The sequence below is a fragment of the Nematolebias whitei genome, chromosome 19, assembly GCF_014905685.2.
Source record: "Nematolebias whitei isolate Nwh7 chromosome 19, NemWhi1, whole genome shotgun sequence".
Classification (NCBI taxonomy): domain Eukaryota; kingdom Metazoa; phylum Chordata; class Actinopteri; order Cyprinodontiformes; family Rivulidae; genus Nematolebias; species Nematolebias whitei.
Window position 1 is genome coordinate 35,730,157 of NC_056516.1, and position 5,761 is coordinate 35,735,917.

The following is a 5,761-nucleotide window of genomic DNA, read 5'->3' on the forward strand; positions in this document are numbered from 1 at the left end:
GAAGGACAGCTGTCAGTCATCCAGTGTTCAACTCTCAGGACTATAACATCTCCCAGAGCACTGGAGCATGGAGCTGCTGATGCAAAGAGGCTCTCTATGGAAATCTGATCACTCCAACAGCGAAATAAATGCTGGTTATCAGTGAATCATTTACAGAAACATTTTTATTTACCTTTAATGTTTCGTTTTTTACCTTGAATTTCTGCTCATTACTTAGAGTTTACTGGCACACAAATGAATATTCAAAATTCTGTGTTTTGATCTGTGTGTAATAATGTGCCTCAAGTCTTTCCTCGTTCTTTACTCACAATCTTTTATTTTACAACTGTCCTTAATCAAAACAATTTTGTTAAAAGTGTTTGTGTTGTGAATACACACATTTGAGTTTTAACCAATGTTTTTTTTTTTTTTTTACATAAACCTGCAACAGTTGAGATCACAAGCCACATTATGTTCATGATGAGCAGCTGAAGGTCTTTAAACCTGCCGGACAGTAAAAAAATACACAAATGGGGCTAAGCAGGTTCTAGCATTTTATGTGGTCATTTAAGCATTTGCATGTATATCAATTTATAAATATGTCGATTTGTTTTATGAGGAATTTATTTCATGGTGCAACAGAGACCGAAAAGAGAAAAATGAAATACAGTTTTGAGATTTTTACTAAATCATCAAATGAAAACGGTTCTTCTATCGGTTTTATCTTTAGGACCGAAACCTGTCTGTTGCTGCGCTTCAGCAATGATGTGCATCCGTTGTCACGGTGACGGAGCAAAAGGAAGCAAGTGTGAGCATCTTTATCTAAACTCTGCAACGTGTTTCTTTCTCTGCAGAGGGTTCACATCCTCCTGCCTCGTCCTACTTTAATGAGGAGTTGCGTCAGATAAAGGCCATGCTTGGGCTTGACCTCAGACTGGAGTCTCTGCTGGAAGGTGGATGGCAGTGGCAGCAGCAGCAGCAGTAGCTGTGTAGCTGCAGCAGCAGCAGCAGCTGTGTAGCTGCAGCAGCAGCAGCAGCAGGGGAGCTGCAGCAGCAGCAGCAGTAGCTGTAGGTGTAGATGCAGCAGCAGCAGTAGCTGTAGGTGTAGCTGCAGCAGCAGCTGTAGGTGTAGATGCAGCAGCAGCAGCTGTAGGTGTAGATGCAGCAGCAGCAGCTGTAGGTGTAGATGCAGCAGCAGCAGTACCTGTAGGTGTAGCTGCAGCAGCAGCAGCTGTAGGTGTAGCTGCAGCAGCAGCAGCAGCTGTGTAGCTGCAGCAGCAGCAGCTGTAGGTGTAGATGCAGCAGCAGCAGCAGCTGTAGGTGTAGATGCAGCAGCAGCAGCTGTAGGTGTAGATGCAGCAGCAGCAGCTGTAGGTGTAGATGCAGCAGCAGCAGCTGTAGGTGTAGATGCAGCAGCAGCAGCAGCTGTGTAGCTGCAGCAGCAGCAGCTGTGTAGCTGCAGCAGCAGCAGCAGCTGTAGGTGTAGCAGCAGCAGAGCAGAGTGAGGTCCAGCAGTGACCTGTGTGGCTGACTCCAGCTCCCAGACTCCACAGTGTCCTGGTCTGACTCTGATCCAAAGTGAAACTTCTTTCTGCAACGGTTTTATAAACATAATTATTTTTTAAATTTATCTTGACAGCATGCACTGTTTTCATCCTGTGCACTTTCACCGAGTGGACTCCAGATGTCATTATTGTTGCTCTAAGGTTAGTGTCGACACCCGTCTGTGCAAAAGTCTTTAAATTAGCATAAAATTAAGATTCTAAAGCATCTGAAATTCTGCATGTAGTGAATAATAAATAATTTTATAATAATGTCATGAGCAATATGGGGACACGTGGGTAATTTTGTTGCCTCTTTTAAATTCAGCTCACAAAAATCAGTTATGGATTTTATATAAAGTTAAAGCAGAAAACAAAAGCGTTATTTCTCATTTTGTCATTTTGTTAGCACCAACTTAACCAGTACAACCAATTTAGCTCAGTTTCAGGAAGTATTTCACCAAAATGCGTCAGCCGGTTTGCAACGATGTCTTGATGGCTTTGAATTTATTGTCCGACACTGCATAAAGTAATAAATCTCACATTTTTATTTATCCTAAAATAAGTTATTCATATCAACAAATTATTACTTTCTCCACTTGTCCGTCCTTGCAGCACGTCTGTCATGTTGCATCACCGAGGGCCTTTAAAGAGAGGAAAACAACTGCTCTGAATTTAGAAACATCCCCAACCATGTAGTTTATTTTTGTTTTTGGAGCAAATGTTTGTGGGAAATGAGGATGGAGGAAAACATCTGGCAACTTATTCTACAGGTTGCCACCTCAGAAGACAGGATCTTGAAGGACTTGTGCTATCCCAACATGTTGCAGCTTGTTTCAGCTGTTATGTTTGAATGTTAGCCGAGGAATGTGCCTGTTGCAGCTGAATGGATTCTTAGGTTGCATCTTATGTGCTGAAGTTTAGATCTATGTATACATGTGCACATCTATTTATCTATGCAGTACTGACAGCTATTCTCTGACACAATACCATTTTATCTGCAAAGCAGATTGTGTATTTTATACTTTGTGGTTTTGGATTTAAAGAACTTTGGGTTTGGTTTTAGTTCAGTGTGTGCTGAGTCCCCTGCCGTCCTCCCTTTACACCTACGACTGCAGATGGTGATGGTGGGACTCGTTTCATCAGGGGATGATTCAGCCCATACAGAGAGAGGGTCCTGAAACAGCACGAGGCAACATGCACAAACTCATCCTATACCTCAAAGACAAAGGAGCTGAGGGACACGGTAGATCCCGTCCATCAACTGAGACCGTGTTCAGACCTCAGCTGTCTCAGAAACTGTGCAGAGTCTCAAATATCTGAGACTCCTCAGTAAAACCAAGTTCAGTGAACAGCTGCGCTGGAACATTTAGCACCTTGTTGTTGAGAAAGTGTTACTTTACATCAGCACTGCTTTGTACGGCAGCTGCACTGGAGCCCACAGGAGAAGCTTGGGGAGATGTGCTAACACAGCTGAGAGGATCATTTTCTCCCCCCTCCCTGCACACCTCCTGATGCAGAGCAGAGCTCCCAAAATACTGAAGGACACGTCCCACCCTGGATCCCACCTGCTTGACCTGCTGCTCTCTGGGCCAAAGACTCAGAAGCAGCATTTTCCTCACAGCCAGAATGATGAAATCAACCCCCCCATATATAGTTAGGATGAATACGCTAAAGATACACTATATCAGCACAATATCTCATTGTTTTTTTCTCATGATCCCATGTGCTGCAGTGTGTTTCATTACAATTTCATTGCACATTTACATTTTAACTAAATAAAAACACACAAAAAATAAATTTGACAGCCGAGCACTATATAATTTATTTGTTTATTTTATGTTCAGTTGGTATTTGGGCAACTTTTGAATATCTATTTGCATTTTTTTAAGGGAGGAGGGGGTACCAAGCAGGAGCATTTCTCCTTTTGTACCACTAGATGTCACTACAACCTATAAAACATCCTGGTGTAAATTGCTTGTTCAAAATTGCACGTTTAAATAAAGTTTTCATAGAAAAGCTGCTTCTAACCTCAACCTACCTATAATATTGACCCCCTATGGGGTCTCCAGTTTCTCCTATTGTTGCCAACCTGTACATGGAGGAGGTAGAAAAGAGAGCCTTGACGTCCTTTTCAGGGACACCACCAAGTCATTGGTTCAGGTATGTTGATGACACCTGGGTTAAAATTAAATCTCAGGAAGTCCAACATTTTACTGACCACATCAACTCTGTGGATAAATACATCAAGTTCACACGAGAAGATGTAAAAAATGGCAGGTTGGCTTTCTTGGACTGTGAGGTCTCAGTCTCTGATAGAGGACATTTGCAAACTGAGGTGTACCGCAAACCCACCCACACAGACCAGTATTTGCAGTTTGACTCCCATCACCCTTTGGAGCACAAGTTAGGAGTCATCAGGACTCTGTACCACAGAGCAGACAGCGTCCCCACTAACTCAGGAGCCAGTCAGAAGGAGAAATCCTACACAAGGCAGGCTCTAGAGCAATGTGGATATCCTAACTGGGCCTTCCTGAAAGCAGAGAAGAAACCCAAACAGGACTCCAGTCAGCCATCAGGTGAAAAGGAGGAACCCAGACCCAGACCAGTGGCCATTCCATATGTTGAGGGAGTATCAGAGAAACTGAGACGTTTATTTTCTAAACATAACGTCCCAGTGGCTTTTAAACCCCAAAATACATTACGGCAAAGACTGGTTCATCCCAAAGATCCAGTCCCCCGGCACAAACAGAGTAATGTTGTGTATGCTGTTCAGTGTCAGGAGGGCTGTGATCAGTCTTACATCGGGGAAACAAAACAGCCACTGGCCAAAAGGATGGCCCAGCACAGAAGATCAACATCATCAGTCCAGGACTCTGCAGTCTACACTCATCTCCAGGCCAGCGGTCACTCTTTCAAGGATGAAGATGTTCACATCCTGGACAGAGAGGAACGATGGTTTGAGAGAGGAGTAAAGGAGGCCATCTTTGTGAAAAGAAATCGTCCATCATTAAACAGGGGTGGAGGCCTCCGGGTTCAACTGTCCCCCTCTTACAATGCTGTGATTGCTAGTATCACTCAGCCCTCTGTGAACAGTAAACAGCCATCGGAGCACGAACGACCAGTTTTTAGGCTCCTGGTCCTCCTTTTGCATGTGAACAACTAGTTCTGGATGTTTAACTGGTTGATCCACTATGAGGAGGTGCTGCTTATAAGACTGAGTTTGATGCAGCTCGTCAGACTGGAGAAGTCTTTCGGATAAAAGACAAAACGTTTCAACAAAGAATCCGTCCAGAGGACCTGACTCGACCTTGTTAGATTTATCTACCTGGATTACTGAGCATGCATCAGGACACTGAAGATACTCCAGTCCAGGCTGAAGATGCAGCAGTTTATTGCTGTCCAAGTCGACACATTCATTAAAAATTAAAAACCTGAGTCTGTTGGGACGAACAGAAACTAAGCTGAAGGCGCTGCAGAAACGGATGCAGCTCACCGAAGCATCACGTTCCTGGTGTAACCCCAACCTTGACCTTTAACCCCAAAATGAAGTTTTACTCTGTCAGGACCAGACCGTGGTCCCCTAAAGAAAATCTAAGTGAACATATTTTTAATGAACACAGTCTTTATTTCATTTATGTTATTTATATGTAAACAACCAGAACAAGTTGGATGCTTCAAGTCATATCCATGTTAGAAAATACAAATATTCTAACATCTTATTCTATTTGAGAAACACTGAGGAGACAGTTTGTGCTTTTTGTTGATGAGCCAAGTTTTAGTGGATTTAAACTGTCTTTACAGAAAACAATAAAAAGTTTAGTGCTATTTATTTATTCCACAAGAGACATGACTTAAGTAAATCATCTGAAATGTGTAATCCCTCTCCTACAAGTTTACCAAACAAGATGAATAAAATCCATTTGTAATGTTAAAATTCTGTTCCATCACATGACCTCCTACTTAGTTAATCTTCAGCTCCTAAATCCACGAATCACCTTTTAAACTTTTTATTTCTGAGAAAAGTCAAATATTCTTCTAGTGAAGAGTTATGAAAATAAATTGAATGCTGTATTACAACATAAATATAAAATATATGAAAATGTTTATTTAATCTATATTTAGCACGGTTAATGTTTGGAAGCTCTTTGATTAAGATTCACATTTTTCTATTCTAGATATTTGTTAGAATCAGACTGTGAAACAACACATCGGAATTTAAAAATAAAACATTATATGTT